Below are 26,829 nucleotides of genomic sequence, written 5' to 3'. Positions count from 1 at the left end.
ACTTCCAAATCTTTAATAACAGTTTGAACGTCACCCGAGCATTGTGAACAAACCCATTGAAATCTGGAGCATAAATCAGAAGTGACTAAGATATATTTATATGCACTATCAGGTGTCAAGGGACCACAATGATCCAAGTAAACACATTGTGATGGTCTGTTGGATATTAGGAGGGGTGTCTGTGGTGGGCATTTGACGGTGGACCCATTTATTTGTTGTCAGATGTCACAAAAAAGGACATACTGCTTGGTCTGTTTGTAGAGACCTGGCCACCACTAACATGCTTGTCACAGTGAAAGTGTGGCCACCACACCAGCATGGGCAGAGGCAACTCTAAAAAATGGGAAAAAAAGGCTGCAGAAGGCGGCTTGTGGTTTTTTCCCTGAAAATGGCATCAACAAAGGGTTTGCGGTGGTAAGATCATCATCTTCCCAGCTTTCAGGAACAGGCAGACTTGAATTCGAAAACCCAATTTTTCAATACAATTTTGACATTTTACTGGGACATACCCCATTTTTACTATTTTTTGTGCTTTCAGCCTCCTTCCAGTTAGTGACCAAAATGGGTGAGAAACGAATGCTGGATCCCAGCAAGCTAAACATTTCTGAAAAGTAGACAAAATTCTGAATTCAGCAAGGGGTCATTTGTGTAGATCCTACAAGTGTTTCCTACAGAAAATAAAAGCTGAAATAAAAACATATTGAAATTGAGGTGAAAAAACCAGCCATTTTTCTCCACCTTTTACTCTGTAACTTTTTCCTGCAATGTCAGATTTTTCAAATCAATATACCGTTACGTCAGCTGGACTCTTCTGGTTGCTGGGATATATAGGGCTTGTAGGTTCATCAAGAACCCTAGGTACCCAGAGCCAATAAATGAGCTCCACCTTGCAATGGGTTTTCATTCTATATCGGGCATACAGTAATTTATTTGCTGAAATATAAAAAAAGAAAAATAGGTATCAAGAAAACCTTTGTATTTCCAATATGGCCTCAAGATAAGGTGTTGAGAAGCAGTGGTCATTTGCACATTTCTGAATTCCGGGGTGCCCATACTAGCATGTGAATTACAGGGCATTTCTCAAATAGACGTCTTTTTTACACACTGCCTTACATTTGGAAGGAAAAGATGTAGAGAAAGACAAGGGACAATAACATGTGTTTTATTATTCTGTGTTCCCTCACGTCTCCCGATAAAAATGGTACCTCACTTGTGTGGGTAGGCCTAGCGCCCACGAAAGGAAATGGCCCAAAACACAACGTGGACACATCACATTTTTTCACAGAAAACTGAGGTGTTTTTTACAGAGTGCCTACCTGTGGATTTTGGCCTATAGCTCAGCCGGCACCTGGGGAAACTTAGCAAACCAGCGCATTTTTGAAAACTAGACACCTAGGGGAATCCAAGATGGGGTGACTTGTGGGGTTCTGACCAGGTTCTGTTACACAGAATCCTTTGCAAACCTCAAAAATTGGCGAAAAAAACACTTTTTCCTCACATTTCAGTGACAGAAAGTTCTGGAGTCTGAGAGGAGCCACAACTTTCCTTCCACCCAGAGTTCCTCCAAGTCTCCCGATAAAAATGGTACTTCACTTGTGTGGGTGGGCCTAGCGCCCACAAAAGGAAATGGCCCAAAACACAACACGGACAAACCACATTTTTTCACAGAAAACAGAGGTGTTTTTTACAAAGTGCCTACCTGTGGAGTTTGGCCTCTAGCTCAGCCGCTCCTGGGAAATCCTAGCAAACCAGTGCATTTCCGAAAACCAGACACCTAGGGGAATCTAAGATGGGGTGACTTGTGGGGCTCTGACCATGTTCTGTTACCCAGAATCCTTTGCAAACCTCAAAATTTGGCCCAAAAAACACTTTTTCCTTATATTTCGGTGACAGAAAGTTCTGGAATCTGAGAGGAGCCACAAATTTCCTTCCACCCAGCGTTCCCTCAAGTCTCCCAATAAAATTTGTACCTCACTTGTGTGGGTAGGCCTAGCGCCCACGAAAGGAAATGGTCCAAAACACAACGTGGACACATCACATTTTTTCAAAGAAAACAGGTGTTTTTAACAAAGCGCCAACCTGTGGATTTTGGCCTCTAGCTCACCGGCACCTGGGGAAACCTAGCAAATCAGCGCATTTCTGAAAATTAGACATCTAGGGGAATCCAAGATGGAGTGACTTGTGGGGCTCTGACCAGGTTCTGTTACCCAGAATCCTTTGCAAACCTCAAAATTTGGCCAAAAAAACACTTTTTCCTTATATTTCGGTGACAGAAAGTTCTGGAATCTGAGAGGAGCCACAAATTTCCTTCCACCCAGCGTTCCCTCAAGTCTCCCAATAAAATTTGTACCTCACTTGTGTGGGTAGGCCTAGCGCCCACGAAAGGAAATGGTCCAAAACACAACGTGGACACATCAAATTTTTTCAAAGAAAACAGAGGTGTTTTTAACAAAGCGCCAACCTGTGGATTTTGGCCTCTAGCTCACCGGCACCTGGGGAAACCTAGCAAATCAGCGCATTTCTGAAAACTAGACATCTAGGGGAATCCAAGATGGAGTGACTTGTGGGGCTCTGACCAGGTTCTGTTACCCAGAATCCTTTGAAAACCTCAAAATGTGGCCAAAAAAACACTTTTTCCTCTCATTTCGGTGACAGAAAGTTCTGGAATCTGAGAGGAGCCACATATTTCCTTCCACCCAGCGTTCCCCCAAGTCTCTCGATAAAAATGGTATCTCACTTGTGTGGGTAGGCCTAGTGCCCACAAAAGGAAATGGCCCAAAACACAACGTGGACACATCACATTTTTTCACAGAAAACAGAGGTGTTTTTTTACAATGTGCCTACCTGTGGAGTTTGGCCTCTAGCTCAGCCGCTCCTGGGGAATCCTAGCAAACCAGTGCATTTCTGAAAACTAGACACCTAGGGGAATCTAAGATGGGATGACTTGTGGGGCTCTGACCATGTTTTGTTACCCAGAATCCTTTGCAAACCTCAAAATTTGGCCAAAAAAACACTTTTTCCTCATATTTCGGTGACAGAAAGTTCTGGAATCTGAGAGGAGCCACAAATTTCCTTCCACCCAGCGTTCCCTCAAGTCTCCCAATAAAAATGGTACCTCACTTGTGTGGGTAGGCCTAGCGCCCACAAAAGGAAATGGTCCAAAACACAAAGTGGACACATCACATTTTTTCAAAGAAAACAGAGGTGTTTTTAACAAAGCGCCAACCTGTGGATTTTGGCCTCTAGCTCATCTGGCACCTGGGGAAACCTAGCAAACCAGCGCATTTCTGAAAACTAGACATCTAGGGGAATCCAAGATGGAGTGACTTGTGGGGCTCTGACCAGGTTCTGTTACCCAGAATCTTTTGAAAACCTCAAAATGTGGCCAAAAAAAAAAAATGTCCTCTCATTTCGGTGACAGAAAGTTCTGGAATCTGAGAGGAGCCACATATTTCCTTCCACCCAGCGTTCCCCCAAGTCTCTTGATAAAAATGGTACCTCACTTGTGTGGGTAGGCCTAGCGCCCACAAAAGGAAATGGCCCAAAACACAACGTGGACACATCACATTTTTTCACAGAAAACAGAGGTGTTTTTTACAATGTGCCTACCTGTGGAGTTTGGCCACTAGCTCAGCCGGCACCTAGGGAAACCTAGCAAACCTGCGTAGTTTTTAAATCTAGACACCTCGGGGAATCCAAGATGGGGTGACTAGTGGGGCTCTGACCAGGTTCTGTTACCCAGAATCCTTTACAAACCTCAAAAGTTTTCAAAAAAACACTTTTTCCTCTCATTTCGATGATAGAAAGTTCTGGAATCTGAGAGGCGCCCCAAATTTCCTACCACCCAGCGTCCCCCCAAGTCTCCCGATAAAAATAGTACCTCACTTGTGGGGGTGGGCCAGGTGCCTGCAACATAAAAAGGCCAAAAACTTGTAGAGATTGAGGGGATAGCACAGCGAGTTGATAAGCACATATTTTTCTTTTATACATCTTTTAGGATGACTCTGCTTTGGGGTCCCATGCAAGTGAGATATAATTTTACTCGGGGGACTGAGGGGAACGCTGGGTGGTAGGAAAGTTGTGCCGCAGCGGTGATCCTACAAAGGAAAGTGAGGAAAATATGATTTTTGTATCCAAATTTTGATGTTTGCCGAGGAGTCTAGGTAAGAAAATGATGGGGGATCTAGGCAAGCCACACCTCCTTGGACTCCCTGGGGTGTCTATTTTTAAAACATGTCTGGGTTTGGTAGGTTTCCCTAGATGAAGGCCACACCCAGGACCAAAACCATAGGTGCCCCCCGCCCTCCAACACAGGTACTTTTGCAATAGATCATTTTGGTGTGTCCACATACTTATGTGATGTTCCAAACACTAAAATTGTGAAAACAAATGCACTTAGGTTATGTTAAAAAGACCCCTCACCCACCAACTAAGTTGGTGGCATGCTTCATCATTGGGGTCCCACCCGAGGCACCTAGCGTGTCACAGGTGTGCTGAGATGCCTGATTACAGCGGAGCAGGTTTTGTCATTTTTACCACACATACTGGTTGGATTTGGCACGAGGGTGAGTGATGGTTCAGTGGATCAATTTTTATTAACAAGAGATTTCACAAAAATGAAAAGCACTGTTAACTGAAAGGCCAAAAAACGGAACCAATGACTCACAGCTTGTGAGCTGTAAAGCCATGGCAAGGCACCACCGCTTTACAGTCCATTCACACACCTTTCATACATGACACGCACAAGACCATTCACGCCGCCAGCCACGGGCCCAGCACATTACAACACTCGCATTGACAGAGAGCGCCACTCAAGGGCCCATCACTTACATACGCCCAAATGTCTGACACAGCAATCACACAAGCTGATGGGAGTGTGTGGACTGGTGTTTGGCTGGCAGTGTGTTGCAGTAGCCAACAGCAGTAAATATGTACACTATGTACACCCTCAGCCAAGCGGCACTCCACACACAATGACATCACTTTTTTTTTAAACAAAGAAACCACTAACCAATTAGAAATGATTGCAAAACTACAAACACAAAGGCTCTAACTAAGTACATGACAGAAATACCAACCATGAAACTGAACACATGAAAATACAAAACAGGCAGTTTACACTCATGGTTGTTCCCAGTAATTCTTCTGGGTGTGGTAATTCTAAAAACAACCACACACACACAGCCCAGGCTTTGAAGGACAATCTGGGCAGTACATTTGAGTCTCCCTCCATAAACCTCTTTGAAAACACACTCTACATTTCTTAGCAGGAAAGTCTTTTTTGGGTGTGGGAGGAATGTGTTCAGCAAAGTGGCGATCTTTCAATCTAGCCACATCCTCCACCACTGCTTCTCTAGGAACTCTGGCCTGTTCCACAACAATAAGGCTCTCTATCACTGACTCCTGAAATTTCACAAATGTCATCTTTGACTCTGGTGACCTATCCTTAAACACAATAAAAGCATTAAAAGTTGCTAAGTGGAAGAGGTGAATTGCTAACTTCTTATACTAAACTTAAGACTTACGAATAGCGTTATAAGGTTCCAACCTTTGATCAACTCTATCTACACCTCCCATGTGCTCATTATAATCTAAAATGCACACAGGTTTGCGCACTTCAGCAACCTGGCACCAAACAGTTACGGGGGAAGTACTCTCATCATGGATGGTACTTAGCATGTAGACATCCCTCCTGTCTGAAAATGTCAAAGCTAGCAGCTCATCATTCTGCAAGGCACTACACTGTCCACTCTCATGTTCTTTATAGACAAGCTCCCTTGGATAGCCTTTCCAGTTACAACAAATTGTGCCACAAGCAACAGTGTCCACTCTAAACAATTCCTTGGACAACTGTCCTCCAGTGTAAAAGTTATCTACATACAAATGGTGACCTTTGTTGAACAGTCGTCTACCAAGTTCCCACACAATTTTCTGAGTAACTCCAAAAGTGGGAGGACAACCAGGGGTGTCAATACTGGAATCCATACCAGTATAGACACAGAAATTATACATATATCCTGTACAACTTTTAGACAGCATATACAATTTAATTCCATATTGTGCTCTCTTGCTAGGAATGTACTGCCTAAAAAACAAACAACCCTTAAAGAGGACCAAAGACTCGTCCACAGCTATTTCTTTGCCTGGAACATAGACCTCTGAAAATCAATCTACAAAATGATCAAGGACAGGCCAGTGATGGCTTCCTTATCAACCCCATCAAAAGAGTCAAACCCAAAAACCTTTTCATCTCCTCCAAATTTGTGGGAATCCACTGGGTAGCTCTAGAGTGTGGCCTAAGTCTAGCAGCGTTGTCCCTCAAATACTGCTCCGCATACAAATTAGTCTGCTCAACAATCTCTTCCAAAAACACATCATCGACAAATAACTCAAAGAAATTGACAGGCAAAAAGTTCTCTGTATTGACTCTACACCCCGGGAGACCAGTAAAGGCAGGCAACTCTGGCTGCTCCATGTTTGGGGCAACCCAGAGTTCAGGTCTTCTAACTGGAAACCTTTCAGCCCCAGGTTGCTGCACTAATTGCACATCAGTGTCTTCCTCTAAAGCAGGCCCTTTATCTGCACTGAGTGTGGCTTCCTCATCAGAAGATTCCTCTCCGACAGAAACCACTGCCAGAATCTCTCACTTCCTCCTCTACTTCAGATGCAGAGTCCGTCTCATAATCATGATCAGACCATGACTCAAAAAGCATACCAACCACCTGCTGAGTGGTCATCCTGCGGCTAGCCATTATCTTTCCTATGAAAATTAACTGGACAAATGCACCTCCAACAACCAGCACTGTGTAAGATAAGTAATAAAGTGTAGCTTTATTAGTAAGAGTTATAAACTCAAAAACTATACCGCTCACTTGCCTGAAAAAGCTTGAATCACCAGCAACTACTCTGCACAGACACAGCAATCACCAATGATATCCCACTAAAAAGAAAGGAAGCAAATTAGAAATAAGACAACACAAATATCATTGTGCACAAATCTAAGGACAATTTCACACAAACCTGCATTTAGTACACCACCTAAAAACATGTCATTCATGCATGGCAACAATACTGCTTTGGAGTAAATTATTTTTACTCACCTAAAACATGCAACTATGCAAACCGCAGGTCAACCACCACCAAAACCGCAAGGGGCCACTGCAAAGAAAGCAAAAGCTTTGAACTAGATCAAAAAGGAGGAAAAGAATTATCACAAATGCAAATACTTTGTCGGTTGACAAACATCCCACCATCAAGCATTTAGAAATTTGTGCCTAAGTGGATTCTGCCATAGGGGCAGATGGGCCTACTAAAAAATAGGTCTATCTTCCCCAAGGAGGGCAGAAAATACCTTTAGTAGTGTGTCCCCATGGGGAGCGACCCTTGCCCAAAGGGCCACCCCCCGAACAAAAACAAACACACACACATTATCCCTGGTGCCCACGTGGCTTCTGCCCCTTTGGGGACAATGGGCCTAAAAAAAATAGGCCCATCTGCCCCCAAGGGGGGCAGAAATGGCCAACAGTTCAATGCCCCTCTTGGGGGGGGGTGCCCCTTGTCCAAGGGGACACCCCCCCACACATAAATAAACATATAAAAAAATCCCTGGCGTTCTGGTGGTTTCTGCCCCCCTTGGGGGCAGACCAGCCTAAAAATAATAGGCTGATCTGTCCACAAGGGGGGCAGAAATGGCCTTGGTACACGTGCCCCTAAAGGGGGACGACCCTTGCCCAAGGGGCCACCCCCCTCCATTAACACACACACACTATCCCTGGTGTCTAAGTGGCTTCTGCCCCCCTTTGGCAGCAGATGGGCCAAAAAAATAGGCCCATCTGCCCCCAAGGGGGGCAGAAATGGGCAACAGTTCAATGCCCCAAAAAAATCCCTGGCGTTCTAGTGGTTTCTGCCCCCCTTGGGGGCAGATCAGCCTAAAAATAATAGGCCGATCTGCCCCCAAGGGGAGCAGAAATGACCACAACAAACATGCCCCCCCACATGGGAGAGACCCTTGCCCAAGGGGCCGCTCCCCAACACAAAACACAGCAGAAATAAAGAAGAAAAAAAAATCCCTGGTGTCTAGTGGTTTTTGCCCCCTTGGGGGCATAAAAGGCCACAACAAACATGGCCTCCAAATGGGAGCGACCCTTGACCAAGGGGCCGCTCCGCAACACAAAACACAACGTAAATAATGAAACAAAGAAACTCCCTGGCGTCTAGTGATTTCTGCCCCCCTTGGGGGCAGGTCAGCCTGAAAATATTAGGCCAGAAATGGCCACACAAACATGCCCCCCGAATGGGAGCGACCCTTGCCCAAGGAGCCGCTCCCAAACACGAAAACATTTCCAAAATAGCAAAAAAAAAATCCCTGGCGTTTAGTGGGCATTCCCGCTGCCCGATCTCAATGGGATCGGGCAGCAGGAATGCTCAAAGAGACACAGGGGGAAAGGAAAACCCTTTCCTTTCCCCTGGTGCCTCTTATTTTACAACCTCCCACCCACCGGAGGAGAAACTCACCTGTTTCTCTGGCCGCGCACTGGAAGCAAATGGCTTCCAGTGCGACCGGCACTGTGTAATGATGTCAAGGAGCGCTGATGTCATTATGGGGGGCGGGGGTGGCGGGCAGGGGTGGAAGGGGAAGGGCTTCCCCTTCCCTGCCTTGGGTGGGGTGGGGGGAAACCCCACGGAGGGAGCGCTAGTGCTCCCTCCGGGCTCTGGGACGTAATGGTTACATCCGCGGCACAGAAGGGAGTTAAGTTAAAACAAAAAATAAACAGTATTTTATTTACCTTCTTGAAAAAAGTGTTCTTTGTTTAATTAATTGGTCATTGATACCCAATAGTTAGTTTTTCAGTTGAACGTTGTGTAGTCCTGCCTTGCCCTTCACCACTCTGGCTTCTAGTGCTCCATGATGTAGCTAGCTCACCAGCTGACACACTCCTCCCAATTAAGCCCTCCTCATTTTCTCCAACTGACCTTGCTGCCCTTATTCCTGGTTTAGTAGTTCACATTTCCTCTAAAGTATTAGGTATTTGAATTACGCTCCTTGCTATGTCAACACCCTGTTGAAGCCTGTGCGAGCAGAGTCTTAAGCCTTTCTTGTGGCTATGTCATTTATAGTCATAGGTAATTATTTAAAGCCTGATGCAATAGTTGCATTATCTTCTGAAATGGTTCCACCCGATGTTTTAGCTATCTGCTGAGGTAGGAGAACTTATCCGGACTTATCTAACTCTGGATCTTACACCAACTCTTCTTTCTCTTTCTAAAATGGTAATGGAAGGTGTTGGTTGTTGTTGAGTTACTGAAGAGTAAGCAATAACCGTAGTTATGTGTCCCAATATAGGTGTTTCTGGTAAACATTCTGCCTCTTTCTGAATGTAAATCACAGTTTCGGCAGTATCAGCTTGTATGTGAGAGGATGATTCACCAACAAACAAAACAAAATGAAAATATGCATTTAATATAAACAATAAGCATGATTTGAAATTACTTATAATAAATCAATTTCAATATTAATTATTAATTTCAGTTTTGAGTTATATTTCAAACATATGTTCTTCATCAACAAAATATTTTATATATGCCATTATATTAAAAATAGCAAAGATGAAAACGTTGTTTGTAAGTCATGGTTTTATGCTTATGTCCTGCACTAGGTACAATGCATTGTTTTGAACACAATGAAAACCTGAAATGTAATATTCGCCCAATCCTTAATACATTCCTTTTTAAACAAATACTGCTTTGAGTAATTTCTAAATAAATAACTGTCAGAACCCTGTTCAGAGGGATACCTGGCAAACTGGAGTTACTCGGCTCAATTGTGGGGGTTAATGTATTTTACTTCTGACATCCCAGAGTACAACATATTTCACAACCTGAGCAACTGGGCCTAATACCCTTTTAGTACTTGACTCTCAGTAGTAGTGGCGGTCGATCCGTCCAAAGCTTCGTGGGGGGATGGGTAGACACAGTGGGGTGAACACAGGCTCACAACTCAAAATACAAGCGGCAATGAATGAATGTCAAGTCAAGTACTTGATTTTTTGAAAAAAATAGTATTTATATATGACCACAAAGGAAAATACAACATTCACAGTCAATGCACAAAGTCCCCTGAGGACAGGACTTTAGTGTTTCATAGGTGGGCCACTGAGTCCTATTCCCCTCCAGCTCGCAGTAGTGGTTTCCCATTTACCATAGGTGACATTCAGGTTAGGAGCCACTAGTCATCAAGATCTCAGGAATCCCACTCTGACTCTCAATTAAAGTCAACAGTGTTCCAGCATTGTAGCACTATTTGACAATCAAGTTGGCCGGGGCTGTCTGAACCAAAAATCAGTCTTACCCCACCAGCAGGATCCAAGCAACTGGAGTTTCTGAGCACTCCTCCGTCACAGGCTCTGAAGCTGCAGTGGCTACCTCCAGTACGTCTTTCACATGAAGCCCTGGAGGACTTCAGCCGGCTGTCCTTGAGCTCAGCACACATAGTCCTGCAGTGGCTGGGGAGTTACTTATGCTCCTCCATTGCTTGGTAAGTTTCTTGGGTTCCCTACCATGGATGGGGGGTGAAATGTTCCTGGTTCTAGTCCTCAGTCATGGCATGACCAGCTATGTTGACCATAACAGCCACCTTTCTCTAACGATGGGCTGATAAGACTATGCCTTGTGCTTAATACCACACACAGGCTACAGCCCTATTGGCACAATGTTCACAGCAGTACCACTCGGCACTCAAGGTCACCGACTTGAGACTGCATCCAGGCAATGCCCTGTTTAGTGGAGTAAGGGTCTTGTTTCACTTCATAGAAGCCCTTCCCTGTCATACCAGATATGGCGACTTTTCTCTACACACTTGTAAAAACCTGATCGAAGCAGCAATGATCTCCTCATACCTGACAATGGGGACCTACTTGCCAAGGTTTCATCCACAAGACCACACTCCCCCCAGTGCTCTGTTCTCCCTCGTAGGACATATGGGTCTTTTAAAGCAGGCAGGCGCTGGTGGTCCAGGCTCCAAGGGCAGGTGGTATTTGATACCCTAGGTGATGTTCCCTCACCCAGTGGGAGACTAGCAGGCCTTGGCCCCAGTCCTTGTTACAGGCAGAAGTCTTTTAAAGATTCTCTTCCTCACACAACCCTCCTGGCTGCTAGATAGTTGCTAATATTTGGGAGTCTCAAGCTCCCTTTCATATAGTCCATTTCCACACACCTATTCTGATTTAGAGTCTGAGACTTTGAAGTTTATGTTGAAGAGCCCTCTTCTTTGTTCTTTCTTCCTTCAGAAAGCAGGCTGTCACAGCTGGAGCAAATTCAAATCTGATTGCTTCAAAACACAGGCAATGGGAATTATTAGAAGTTCACACCAGAATGCCAGCCACAGTGAAACATGTAACAAAAGCTTCCCCCAGGGCCTCAGCCCTACTCTTTATTATTCTCGTATCAGCTCTATCTCCTACCTGAGATGTGTCCAGGTCCCTTCTCAGCGGCTTCTCTATGAATCAAGGAGCATCCTTTAAAGTGTACCAAGGCCTGACTTTCCCTTCCTCTTGTATGTCCCACCCAGCTTACAGGAATGCAACAATACATAAATCTGGCATGGGAAATTCCTTTGGCTCCGCTCCTCATGTTCCTCTAGTCAGCCCTCGGCATCCCAAAATGGAATGCAAAGTCTTTCATTTACTCCATCATTCTGCACAAAAACAATCCTCAGAGGTTTTTCCTATTTCTACATCTGTTGCACAATGTAGCACACTTAGAAAGAGGAAACAATGTGGATAAAGAAATATATTTTTCCATGTTGCGCCTCTGGTGGGGAGGTGTGCAATTCTAATGCATTCCCAGGTCTACCAGTGTTGGTAAGTCTGGTAATGTTTCAGAATGCGTGTGTGATTTCAGGGGAACACCCACACTCCACCCATGGCATGCCTTCCTGCAGCACAATAATGCATGGCAGCAATTTGCGCTGCTTTACATTACTCCAAATTAATCAAGCCATGCAGGGCCAGGCAAGATGGCCCTGCATTTCTTTGAAAATCTCATTTAGGTTTTGTGTAACCCTTGTGTCCACTTGTGTGGCACAAGGTTGATGCAAAGCCTTTATTACTATGTGCCCCACTGTAGAAAATTGGGTTATTGGTTGTGTGGCATTCATAAGTGACAGTTCCAGAATGCATAACCTTTGTACAGCTTGACTCTCTCAGGGTAGCAAAGCAGAGCAGTCCACGCACTACTCAGGAGAGATGGTGTGGGCTAATAATAACCCTTCCCTGGCAGGCAATAATAACACTCAATAAATGATTGCCCAGTCAATGCTTAGAAAAAGGAAAAGTAAATGTATCACACACACACACACTACTAAATGCATTAATTTATAAATGTATACAAAAGGCAGATTAAAAATACCATAAATGTCATTGCATAATCAAATTTGACTCCCTAGAGGGTTGTTCAAACATATGAGGTAAGTCAATTGGTTTGGTCAAAGGTTCAAGATCAACAAACTCCATGTTAAAAACCCCATCATTTTGCTTTTAACAACCGTCGTCAATAATAACCTTGTGTAAATGCACTTATTAGTTTTAATAAAGAACATCCACCTTGATAAATAACCACTGTTGAGCTTAAAATATCAATAAAGCTCTGTGTAATAAATAAACCTGTGTCTCTGTGCTATATATTAACTTTCAAGCCATTTAAAATATAATCATAAAAGTGGACCCTAAAGGATATCACTCTACAACCACATAAAACACAGCCATAAATAAAGTCACTAAAGAAGACTACATAACGTATATCTTCTTTAAATGTCTTCAGGCCACATATAATGCAGCCATACAATTAGCCCCTAGAGAGTTCTGCACACCCACATGTAGAGCAAAAGCTCCATGCTTGGGAGTGCTATAAAAGTTAAGTACAAATTCCAGAGGGTCACCGATTTCTGGACCCCAAAAACATAGGGTCAGTACCTTTAAAAATATTTTGAAGAAGCTGCTGTCCACTTACAGCCCCCCTCTTTCTATTCAACATTTGGGGTGCTCCTGGCATTCTGAGGCCACCATTAGACAAACAAAATATGCAAATTAGAAAGCCCCGTAGGGCATTATATTTAAAAAGCAGCTGTCCCTCTACACCAGGAAGTGCCACTCTTTGTTTTCCTGACGTGCGGTCTTAAACATCTGTAATCCAGTGTTTTCTGTTTTTTTCAATCCTGTGGGTGCCTGGTCCCACGGCACATGTCTGAAACATTGGGGGCAGCCCAGGGAGCCCACCACTAGCTGCCCCACCATCTCCAAAGCTGCAGCTTTTCTCCTTCTACCCACTCCATGCAGGAAGGGTGTGCACTTGTGGTGGTGGGGCTGCCCTGCCCCGCCAGTCATGGGTATGGGGAGCGGGGACCAGAAACACCATAGATGGAGCAACCACAGGAGTGTTCCCCTCCTTTTTTGCGGTGGACCCAGTGGAGAGGGGGCTCCGGGGGAAGTTTAGAGATGAGGGGAGTGTGTTCCACAAATGCCCCCTCCAGTAGACAAATAAATCAATCAATCATGAAATACCCCTGGTCCAGTCCAATGTAACTCTTAAAGATACAGCAGAGCCCTATGTGTACCAGTTCTTTCAAATGTTTAAAGGTTCCAGACCCTGAAACATCCATAATTTGGGACAAGATGACCAATTTGGACAATCTTGGGCTTAGTTTCACTTCAGCAACCTCTAGCCACGAGAAGAACTTTTAGCAGACATCCCCCTCACAGTGGTGTAATCCACAGGGAACTTGTTCACCTGACTCCCTTTGCCAGCCTTCCTCATCTTTGTCCATTGGCACAGAAGTCCAGGGCTTTCCCCAACTCATCCTCAACAAGCATAAAGGGGCTATAGTCACTGGTCCTGGTGGAGATCCACTGGTCCTGGGGTCAAACGGGGCAGAGCGCTTTGTCCTTTTTTGGGCATCAGGGGTTCCTCCTTCAAGTTGTTTTTGGCTGCTGTTGTCCCAGGGTCCAGCAGCAAAGAGCATAAAACACCAAACAGGAGAGATTCTTTCCTTCTGCTAGAGTTTTCAATGGTGGGTGTGGTCAATCCTAAGGTGCTACATCACATCTCCACCCCTGTCCCAACCTTTTTGCACAACATGTTGGGACTGTTCAAGGTGGTATCATACAGCAATCACTGGTCACATCTGCTCATGGGGGCTCAGCTCTTTTCCTTGCTGACACCACCTGCCAGTCGCTTCTCAAAGAAAGTTCAAAGAGAAGCCTCCTCCTGTGATGACTGCAGTTGTCTGGGAATCCTTCATTGTTCAGTGGGTCTGGGCTGTCCCCAGCCCTGGTGCAGTGTGGTTTAACAGATGCAGATTTGTTTATCCCCCCACCCTTTCCTGCCCAGGAGATGAGGGAAGCACTGTTAATTACTCCTATTGTGTGGGGTGGCCTTTGTTCTTGTTGCTGGAGAGAAATGCAATTAACTTGTCATAGGAGGGTGACAAAAGGCCTGGGTTCAGATCCTCAGATGAGCCAGAGAAACAGGGCAATCTTGGATAACCCATAGGTTGTACTGCTCTCATCTTGGAACTCCCAGACATGGTTTTCTTGCACGTTTCACCCCATTTTGATAGGTCACTTGACTTTGAAGGCCAAACGCAACCAAAACTGCACTCTAAGGCAGGTTCTGCTTTAAGTGTTTAATAAAGTGTTTACAAAACAGTAAATCACACTGACTTTCCCTTTGAATATATGCTAACATTATTAAGCCTACACAGTGTCTTTATCTAATTCATCCTGTAGAGACGACTCTGCACCAGGCTACCTGTGTGAAGTTGCAGGGCAAAACACAACAGACCTACATGCAGCCCTTACACATGTGCACCTGGTTGTGGACGCATGGTCATGTGTAACCAGTCAAGTGCCATTTACCCTAGCTGCATTGCAGTGGCTTCATCTTAGAAAGCAGACACTGGTGTCAAACACTTGCAGTCCATTTGCCATAAGATTATCATCGATGAGGCACATATAGTGAGACTCAAGCACAATAAAATGTCCAAACCCAGGAGATCCAAAAAGCTGAAAATTCTGGCATACTGAAAGGGTAGAAACCTGATTGCAACACACAGCACATGTATATAAAATACACATACTGCACAGAACTGCATTATCCCTGTTTTGTACCATTTACAGGCACACATACACCCAGCACATGTATACAGGACATGCACTGTGCAGCACCACACACTAAAACAATGTAGGCCTAAGATGAGTTCAGCACACAGCAGCTGAATGCTAAATGACTGAGTCTGTAAGCCTAAATCCAGTAATACAGGTAAAATGGACATGTTCCCTCCTACTGATAACTACGCAGTATGATGCCAGCACTGTGCCCATGCTGCTAAGCTCCTGGAAAAAAAGTGCCCTTTAACCACTAAGAGAGTGTGCTTTAGGCACTCCTCTTGATACAAAAAGACTGCACTCTATGAGACTAGTGTGTGTCATGTCACTCACACATGATCCGTGTTCACACTTGGCAACAAAAATCAGCATTAGGGATCCAGACATCAGTATGTTTGGGGCTCTCAGTGCAGGGGTGCACGTCCATCACCATGCAATGGACTTGTCTTTCCAAACAAAAGCATTTTAATAGCACATCTGGTGTATTTTTTTTCTAGTTTTAAAACTACTGTTTAATGTAGATTGTAAGTACATTTTAAAACACCATGCTGGAAAATTTTACAGGGCCATAGTGTCAATATTTGAAACTCCAGAGATGGCTTCAGGATGAAATTTTTTCGAAGGGGTGGATGGTGGATCTCTGCTTGAGCTCCAAAACAGTAGCTGCAAGCTCCTTTCGTCTGGCTACTACTTTCTCTTGGCACGGCAATGCAGGTTGCACCATAGCTTACTGATTTCTCCCTTCAACCTCTTTCTGACACCCACAGCAGTAAAACATTGCTGGATCTATGGGACTTGGCTTAGAGTTTGGTGGGGGAGTTACTGTGTCACAAATGGGACGGATAGCCCATCTGCTGTATTACATTCCCATTATTGCCTCTGGAGATAGTAATTTTTCCAATGCAATATCTATCACGATTGCCCTATGTCTAATGTTATTTATTGGGTTTTTTTCTGGAACAAGCATGAATATATTGCCAAAGAGCTTGTCATGTTCAGAAACACAGTCCTCCACTAGTATTTATAGCGCTTGGTCACTGAGTTTTTGCTTTCTGTTTTCAACTACTTTATCTTGTGGCTCCTGGCTTTGTACGGTGCTTGCAGAGAATCCTCAGATGATAAAGAAGTTCAGTGTCTGTCCTGCTGCTGAAAGTAAATGTACTTCCTGAAATTGGTGAGATCATCAATGGCTGCCGGTACAACAGTCACAATTTGCAACTCCTGCTGATTTGCATTTTCCAGTTCAAGGCCTCCTTTACAAGAAACTGAAACATTGACCTCAATGCATCAGATTTTTTTACTTTGATCTAAGATTCCTTAATGACACTATGGCTGCGCTGTATTTACAGTTCAGAGCTCCATGGTGCACGTTTCCACAGATGCATCAGAAATTCTGACGCATCTGTTGGCGCTAAACTCACATATTGCTGGAGGAGCATCAAAAAGATGATGCTACTCCAGCAATGTGTGGGAGGCTCCCATAGGAAACAGCCCTATATCAGTTTAACGTCTGCTGTGACCAGGCGTTACATTTTTGATGCAGTGAATTCACAGAATGACACAGTGAAATATAAATTTCACTGCGTCAGTTCTGTGTCACTTTTTGCCTGGAAATGCCTACCTTGCATATCATTGCCGGTAGCTGGCGCCCAGTCGTGAAAAGTGATGCTAGACACCTTTAGCTTCACTTTGTAGATTTGAAGTTGTCTTTGCGCAGCATTAAAAAAATTGCTACGTTGGTGCAAGGGCCTTGAAATAAGCCCCTCAGTGTTTAAAAATAACGGATGCTTAGGGATTGCCTTTTGCCTATAGGAATGGTACATAACTCATATTTAGCAATTCATATTTTCTAGTTCGATATTTGTTTCAAATTAGGAAATGCTAAATATCCTTTTCCTACACCAAGCCCTTCTTTTCTAATGCAAGAATGCTTAGTGCCATGGGCCCTGATCAGTTTGGCAACAGTAATGAAAATAGATATTATTCGGTAGAATTCTTGGCGTTAGTTTTTGTGTACCGAGTAGCTGGAAGGGAAACATCATTATGCCTATATATAAAAAGGTCCACTTAATCTTCCATTTGTAGATGCGGATCTCATAAAAGGGAATTATTCCTATAGCGCAATCAGGATTCAGGGCAATCACAATGGTTTTACATAATATAGCTGTGGTACGCTCCAATATTGATAAAAATTACTAGGACTTGGTGCCAGCCTGTCTACTCAGCTTTTTATGTCTCTACAGCATTTGGCCACTTTGACAAGTCCACTCTCGGGCGTACATTAGTAGCTCTTGGTGTTCCTAACAGCTTTTTGATTTTATAAATTTCTCTCCATATTGCAACATAGTTTAGGTCCTGACCGGAACTGATAGTGATCTTACGACTCATAGAGCAAATGAGAATGGTTTGAAGCAAGAATGTCTTTTGGCCCTTCTATTAGTCTCCGTACGCTCAAAAGATTTTCTAAAGTCCCCATTTTCATACTCTAATGTAGAGTGATGGCATAATTCTCTTCGATTTAAAACCAGTAGGGCTACATCATGTCCTGAATGAATTACTTCGTTATGTAAACTAGCATTTACGATAGCCAAAAGCACGATTATAGATGTTAGTGCCAGGTATAAAAGTCTGTTCTGCTGTTAGCGTTTAGGAGTCGAAAAAAACTAAAGAAAGTAATAGCAGGTCAATCTGTGAATGGTTCATTATGAGGATTCAAATGATACCCAGACACAGAAATTAAGGACAGACAATCTATGGACCAGATGTTCTAAGCGATTTTGAGTTCGAACCCGTGCAATTCATAAAATTAAAAAAATCATGGGGTTGCAACTGCAGAATGTTTTTTTGTATTCATTGAACCCATATTGAGAGTTGGTAATTGCTTATCTTGCACTATCAGATTTATAAATGTTTGAACCACATTTTCTGGCATGTCAAAGGAGGTGGTACTTCATTCACAAAAAGAAGTGGTACATTTGAGTCTCCTCTCCCTTTTATTAATAATAAAACGTTTGTTGGGGAGTCTGCAGTGGTCTTTGTGAATACTATTAACTGTCAAACATTTTTTTAATTTTTTTAAAGTAAACCTTTCTTTTCAAAGGGAGCCCTGTTTCGCGTAAGTAAAAACTGTACTTAGGTCTGCTGCATCTAGCGCAACACTATTCCTGTGAACCATCCCAGGACTAACCAGTCAGATTCCGAATTTTGATGTTTTTTTCTGTAGGACCCCCGTAGGTGTGCCACTGGATTCCTCTGGCAATAGATATCTATACATTGTAAGCCTTTATTTCTCTGAAAGGGCTGAATAGAACTTGGATACCAAATTACAAAAATCATGCTTTCAGTCAAATTTGGTTGCAAATTTGGTCTGCTCCTGTTTCTTGGCCCCCACTTCACTGATCACCCTGAAACTTTCAGAAAACAGATGAGGTTAATGAACTATTTTTGAAAAGTTTTGTAAAGATTTATCAAACTGTGATGAAATTATTAGGGGTGGGCAGAATTCGCGACTTCCGTGACTGGGTGGATTCAAACCTGTCAGTCTGCTCATGTTGATTTTTAATGCCGGGAGTTCTTTTGAGCTATAAAATCAGCCTGAACTTCACTATGAGGCATGCCAGGGGAGGTTGGTCCTTTCTGCTGCTCAACTAGATTTTCTACACATGTGGCAGCTTTCTCAATGCAAACGGTCATGCCCTACCACGATAGCCCACATTGAGAAATCTAGGCCCGTATTTATACTTTTTGACGCTAAACAGCGCTAACGCAGTTTAGCGTCAAAAATTTTTGCGCCGGCTAACGCCATTTTGAAGCACCATGCGGGCGCTGTCTTTATTGAATGGCGTTAGCCGGCGCTAGCAGACCGGCGCTGCCTGGTGTGCGTGGAAAAAAACCACGTACACCAGGCAGCGCCGGCGTAGGGAAAAATGGCGTTAGGGCGTCTTAAAAATGGTACAAGTCAGGTTGACGCAAAAAAATCGCCTCCACCCGATTTGCGCCATTTTTAACGACGCCCAGACGCCATTTACATGACTCCTGTCTTAGTAAAGACAGGAGTCATGCCCCCTTGCCCAATGGCCATGCCCAGGGGACTTATGTCCCCTGGGCATGGTCATTGGGCATTGAGGCATGTAGGGGGGCACAAATCAGGCCCCCCTATGCCAAAAAAAAAATATTAAAAAAAAAAATGTATACTTACCTGAACTTACCTGAATGTCCCTGGGGTGGGTCCCTCCATCCTTGGTGTCCTCCTGGGGTGGGCAAGGGTGGCAGGGGGGGTCCCTGGGGGCATGGGAGGGCAGCTGTGGGCTCATTTTGAGCCCACAGGTCCCTTAACGCCTGCCCTGACCCAGGCGTTAAAAAGAGGCGCAAATGCAGGGTTTTTTGGCCCGCCCACTCCCGGGCGTGATTTTTGCCCGGGAGTATAAATACGACGCATTTGCGTTGCAGTCATTTTTTTGGACGGGAACGCCTACCTTGCATCTCATTAACGCAAGGAAGGCGTTCACGCAAAAAAATGACGCTCTTTACTCATACTTTGGCGCTAGACGCGTCTAACGCCAAAGTATAAATATGGCGTTAGTTTTGCGCCGAATTTGCGTCGAAAAAAACGACGCAAATTTGGCGCAAACGGAGTATAAATATGCCCCCTAGTGTTCTAGTGGCTGACGAGGCAATGCAAACTCTCACTCGTGCTTACCAACTTAATGTTGCTGAACCATACGTGAGAAAAAACTCTGCCACTCGGTGGTTGGCAGAGTTTTACCACAACTCTCTGCTCCAAGTGGAATGCAGAGTGCACAAAACTCCGTGAACCCCTCCAGAGGGAAGATTGTTTAGCAAATTATTAGCAAAACTAAAAACACGCTCTTCCAATGGAAACTTTGAGTCATGTATAACTACAGAATGGTTACTGATGTAGATGCATATATATATATATATAGATAGATATAAATTTATAGATAAAGATATAGATATAAATACAGATATAGATGAAGGTATAGTGAGTTGCTTGTTGCCTCAAAAATACCAAGAAAGAGCAGGGCTACTAAATATATTATTTCTCTGAAATAGCCTATTCCTACTCTGCCTGATGTTGTATGAAGGATGCTTCATATGTCATTAATTAGACATAGGACAGGTTCAATCATCTATTTTCACTGAAACAGTTCTACCTGAAACACATTTTATGAGACACTATTGACTGGCTAGTTATTATTTTGAGCTCTACTGTTGAAAGCTAACACAACTCCAAATTAATGTATGCACTAAACACAGCCTAGTCTCAACAGTTCAGGGCATGAATTCCTTTCGGCACTGTGAATGGGCACTGAAGTTAGTCATGCTAAGGCCCCTGATTCTTTTGTAGCAGGGTTCTGATTTGTTGCCATGGCAATACTTATGTTATGCCCTCTTCTGTTCTATTATGTGTTTTTTTAATGTGCACTATAACAATGTAAACCTAATTACAGAGTGAACGGTAAAGGGCCTGATAAACAAAGGGGAACTTAGACTTTTGTTCTAACCTTAGACCAACAGTCTAAGCTTCCGACTTTAGGAATTCACAAAGAGCAAAGTATAAGTACTAACTTTACATCCACACTTGGGGAGAATACAAGTGCAGGAGCCCCTTGCCCTTGGCAACAGAGTTCACAGCAGGGATGGATGGCTGGCATCAGTGAGCTATAAGGCCGGGTGCAGGATTCTGCTTTTGTCCTGGGTGGGGCTAGCATTTAAAGCCTATAAGAAGCCCACAGTGTCTCAGGAGCCGAAAGAACCCATAGATCCAAAAATAGTGCTGAGAAATCAACTGCCCTGTGAGGACAATGGGGCCTTAGTTGTTCTTGATGCTGGTGACTCCTCAATGCACCATCCTCCAGGAGGAGGAGGAAGGGAGAAAGGAATACAAGGTGAGGGGGACCCAGGCTTTAAAGCTAGGGGCTCTACATTGCTGCCACTGCCTGGAGACCTGATCACCAAGGTATGTTCTCCTGTAGAGGGATCTTTGTTCTCTGCAGCCAGTCAAGCAAACAATGGTAGATTATTTTAGCTTAAGAGGAGGAGAACTTGGTGTCTCTGCTGCTCCTTTACCTGTATCCTTAACATCAACCCCTGAGATATTATCTACTCCAACTGGCCCTATGATGGCACTTCCAGATCATACCTGGTCCCCATGTTCTAGTGACACTATGGTATCTGCCTGATATTGAGAGAAATGCTGAGGATACGGAAAACATCTACTGATATATGCTTGCCTCATGGGTCAACACACATTTTTTGAGCCAGCTCAGGTAGTCTCAGAAGGAATCACCGCTCAGCAATCTATCAATTATGAGGGATCTACAGCATTTGCTACTACATTGGGGATGTGCACCCTCAATGAGCTACAGGATGGCCATGAGGCTCGTAAGGCCTTTTTCTCACTGTCTGATCCCTCTGAGGCCGTCAGTGTGGCCACATCAGACTCTGAGGTTAATCAGAAAGCTGGGGGTGTCTCCAGTAAATTCTGTGGGCCCAGAGGCTGGAGATGCTGGTGAGGATGAGCTGTTATGGGATCCAGAGGGGGTGGAAATTACTCCCACAAATGTAACCTCAAGAGAGGCACACACTCTGGCATCTCAGCTGGCATCCTCTGGGAAAGTGTAACTGAAAGACCCACAGAAGTTTGAACCCACACCACTGGGCTATTCACCTACTTCAAATGAGGAAACCCCCTCCTTCTCCTCCATATATGACCTACTTGTACTGAATACAGGAAGGATTCTTTGACCTTGGACACACTACACGGTCACTTCAATGACATAGAAGCTCAATCTGCCATCCATGTGTCATCTACACATGGTATGAGGGATCAAATGAAGCAGCACAAGGACAGATTATAGTTCATGTTGCAGAAACTGGAGGATGTTGAGAATCATATGATCAATACTCTCTGGGTATTGGGGATGATGGGGATGACCCCGGAAAATATATTATTTATTTGTTCAGCAGGCTTTCCCTCAGCTCAGTGACTGGGATATAGACTGTCAAATACAGCAGGTGCACAGATTTCCAATCCATAAGCCCAAACAGGTTTGGTTTGCCAAATATCCAAGGGCAATCCTGATTCATATCAGGAACTTGATGTTTAGGCAGCTTGTTTTTTAATTGGCCTGACCAAATAAACAATTGCATGCATGTGGGGTAGACTTATTTGTTGGGTCCAACTCCTGTCGTGAGACAGTAAAGATGGCATATACGGAACACCATAAATACCTGGATCAAAAGTTAAAATGATTTACCAACCCTTTAGATCAATCAATGAAGCCACATAGGTCAAGAGCAGAAGGTAGTGCACAGCTGCTAAGTGGTTTCTTCACAGGGAGTGCTAGAGATCTACTCTCAACTGCTCGCCTGGGGCTTCATTGATTGACCCAAAGGGTTGGGTGATCGTTTTAACTTTTGTTTTATTTTTTTAAGGGAGTACCTACACTGCATATGATCTCCTAGGTGTGGGGTAGGGATCCCTTTTCAGGTCCTGAGGAAGTGCCTTGGATCTGGCAGGACCACTAGGTGTGAAACATGTCAACCTGACCACACCCATTGATTAAAGCTATTTGGGTACATTGGGCCCTTGCAAAAGCCCCAGTTCAATTTTTGTGGTTACACCTGCCAAGGGAACTTCCACATTAAAGCTCAGTTAGGTACCCCTTAGGCAGTTTTAATCTTCCAGCACATTCACTCCACCCCACATGTTTAAATGCCCTCACATAGAGATTTTTCATTGGACTGCTAAAAACAAAAATATCTCTGCCAAAGTGACCCTTAGAGAGGGCATAGGGCACTGCAGTACCATTCCTATGAGAAGCAAGCCCTATGATGAAGTATGGCATTCTCTCTGATGTGTGAGGGCACCAAGAAATAAATGCTAGGATTCTGTAGACTATGTCCACCTTCTTTTTTTCTCCCTTTTATTCTTCTCTTTTTCTTCCTTTATAGGAACAGGAACTCCCTACATTTATAGTTCTATACTTTCAGAGCATAGGTACTTGACCTACAACTGCTCCCAGTCCCTTTCCTTCCTTTATTTAGGGTTATCTATGGACTGTCATGTCAGCAATGATTGGGGGTCCGGTTTTTTCACCAGGAGTAAGTTTCTATCTTATTCCCTGACTGCTCCGGTATCTCACGTAGGTACATTCTCTCCTAGCCGATTCAGAATGGTTGGGAAACCAGGCAAGACTGCCCTCTTTTCCTGCTCTTATTTACCTAAAGAGGTCTATCATAGTCCCTTCACTGAGATTTCACCAGTTTGAGATTAAAATCTTGACCTACACTGATGGCATTGCTGTTCTCACATCATCCCAGGCAATGGAACTCCTTGCATTCAAACATGTTGTTACAGCCTTTTGACAGGTCTCAGGATATAAACTGAATATTGACAAAATAGAGTTTATCATCAATAAACAATGTCAAAAAGTGAACTCTCTTTTTTTTCTGTAACCTCTGCTGAATTTCTTGGGGTCTATATATCATTCGATATGGAAAATCTTATCTTGTTGAGTTATGAAACTCTGCTCACAGATTCTCTTTCTCTATTTAGGAAGTGGGCTATGCTTCTCTTGGGCCAAATTGGGAGGTGCAATATCATTAAAATTATTCTCTTGCCTCACTACCTGCATCTATTTGGGTCCATCCCTCTACATGTGTATACAATCTTTTTTTAAAGAATGGAAAGAAGCTGGCAAAATGTATCTGGGCTTATGAAATACCTCCTTGTAGAGAGGGGGGATTTATGCTCCTACTACTGTGGCATTACTTTTTGGCACCATTTATGCTTCGTCTCTCTGCCCTGAGTGCGGATTTAAAGATAGTACTCATAAATTCCCTTTGTGAATTCACAAAGTCGTAAACTTAGACCTTTGGTCTGATTCAACAAAAAAAGTCAAAATTTACCTTTGTGAATCAGGCACTTTCAATCTATGAGCAGAGCTAGAACCCCAATTTCTACAACACAACAATGATGATGCAGATGGAAAAGATGTGCTCTAGTCTCTTGTATAACAGTTGTGACAAACTTGAAAGCTCAGAAATCGAATTTCAAGGGGTTTGTTTTTGACAGGTCAGTAAGAACAGTAGCTACCAGTGTAGGAGCAATGTTTGCTAGGTGCTTTGAAGACCAGCATTTTTATGAGGAAGCCCAGTCTGTGCATAAAGAGCTATTGGACTGTTTTTATCTGTTGATAGCACTGTCAGTTTCAGAAGGTTGTGTGTGCCCAAACTGTAAGCCACAGTAGCTGCACATTTGAAAGTATTTTGTTGAGCATTCATCTTGTGAGTCATCAAGCTGTCGGCTGACTCTGTCAAGGTAAACAAAACATCATGACCTTGGTGTAGCTATCAGTAAACATAGCTGTATTCTGACTGGTGCACTCTCTGGGGGAAATGGTGTGGTTGTATTTCTAATTGGCTAAGAAAAATGTATTACACATTGAGCTAAGAGAGGAAGACAAAAGAAAATCCAGTCAAACAAAACTAACTATTTATCCAGCTAGAATTTCCCGATTCACAATTGGGGATAAAGTGATTATATGTGCAGATTGTTGCATGAATCTTGTTCTCTAGGATAAAACCCCTGCCCTGGCCCATTATGCTTGTACCCTCTAGTTTCATGCCCTTTAGTCCCAGTCATGCTCCAAGTTAGCGTTGTTGAATTCCTAGATTTGCTCCCTAAAATCATTCAAAGAAGTTGGAGTACTATATTTGAGAATGTGACACAGTGCAGCACAGCAAGCCACCATGCTAGGCTGCATTGCATCACAGGGAAAGGGCAAGAATGAGCTGTGTTTAAGCCAACGTAGTCAGCGGCAGCTCTTCTGCCATGGCAGAGCATCATCAACCCCCCTCCACTAGTAGCAGCAAAACTTGAAAAATAAAACAATAATAAACTATGTTTATTATCGTTTTGTTTTTCTAGGGGGTGGGGCCATAGGGGATAACTGCCATCGAGGGGGAATGGTGTACATTTCCCTCAGTGCTCATGTTTGTTGTCTGGCCATCTTGGGATGGCCAAACTGACATGCGGACTGAGCTGTCTCCAACCCGAGCTGTGTTGCCGGGTTGGAGACAACAGGCAAAGTCTCCCAGTCTCCTGGGAGAGCAAACCAAGGGTACTCAGGCCAATCCTAACACTGATCTCATATTGGCAGAAGCATGAGAGCAGCATTAGAATTGGCCACGGGGAAAGCTGGACATGCAGTGGACAGTGGAGCCTGAAGTGCAGATGCGGTTATTCAGCAGTTAAGTTTTTCGGGGGTTTTTGTGTGTGTTGTTGCTTTGTGTAGCCCTCTCCACCCACTACCACCCCCCACTTTGTTCCAACGCCAGCCATGACTGAATAGGATGTAATCCAGTCCTCTCTCTTGCACTGGTACACAATGAGCTGCCTAGCTCCAACACATGCACACTTGATCCACGGTGCAAGGGTGTCTGCATTGCATGCAGGATTGTTTGTGTCCAAGAAGGGACACTTTCCTTCACAAATATATCCTAAGAGGCATAGAGAAATAAATATATTTCTCCTCTTTATACCTCCCCTGAGAAGGCGTATCTGTTTGGTCAGTCCTAGGTCTATCACTACCTCTGAATCAGAGAATGCATCAAAAACCATGGGAGTTGTGGGGGAACACCCATGCAATGCCCATAGAACTCTTCAGGGCAGGGTAAGGCATCTCAGCGATTTGCGTTGGATTGCCTTATTCCAGTTTTATGGAGCCGCTCAGGGCCATGCAATGTGCTTTTTGGTGTTTTGCTGGTCCGTTCATAGGTCCAGTGACCCATTGCCCTTTTTGCACTCTTGTTGGTGTCTTGCAGGTACTCTCACAACCTCTTGGGGCCCCTCTATAGAATAAAAGCTCCTCAGTACAGGCTTATTTCCTCACTTCGAGAGAGTATGATACACAGATTGCTCATGTCCATTAGTTTCTTGATTAAGCAAGAGATATATAAAGCTATTTTGCAGTCACAAACTATGTGATTCATAAATCACAAGGTTTGGGACCCCTCTGTGGCTTTTAACTATGAACTACACCCATTTTGAGAGTCACAAAACCATTTTAAGCAGTTTTATGAAAGTGCCATACCCTCATATCTGTAACTCAAAATGGCATGTATCAATTGTTTACAATCACAATTCAAGTCTCAAACTGTTGACAAGCTTTAAGGTCCCGAAAGGAGGGGAGTAACTGTTTTGAAAAAGAGAATCATGTTGGGAAACCTCCAAGGTACTAGGCACCTTAATCTCTTGCTAGGGTAGCAGCTTTCATGAGACCTCTGCTGCCTCTTCGAATCCTGTGTACATGACTCCAAAGCACTCTAATGTTCTTGCCTTTGTGACTCATTAATTAGATCTACCAGATCTAATTGACACCATCTGTTATCCAACACTAATCCATCTCTTAGGCTACACTGAGCAGCTGAAATCTTCAAGATGATTTCTTAAACTGATACGAGTACCCTCGGCTACTACTTCTAAAGACCTGCACTCAATAACCTGAAAGGAAGGCTAAACTAAGAGTAATAGGCAGACCCAGTCACAAATCTCCCCTCCACTAGTGTGGTTTTTGGAATCCAGACACTTCACGGAGTAGCTCAGAGCTCCTGAATTCTGCTATTCAGGGTAGAGCAGAGTTTT

Source organism: Pleurodeles waltl, chromosome 2_2 (genome assembly GCF_031143425.1).
Source record: "Pleurodeles waltl isolate 20211129_DDA chromosome 2_2, aPleWal1.hap1.20221129, whole genome shotgun sequence".
NCBI classification, from domain to species: Eukaryota; Metazoa; Chordata; class Amphibia; order Caudata; family Salamandridae; genus Pleurodeles; species Pleurodeles waltl.
The sequence above is the reverse complement of the archived record's forward strand: the minus strand, read 5'-3'. Positions refer to the sequence as shown.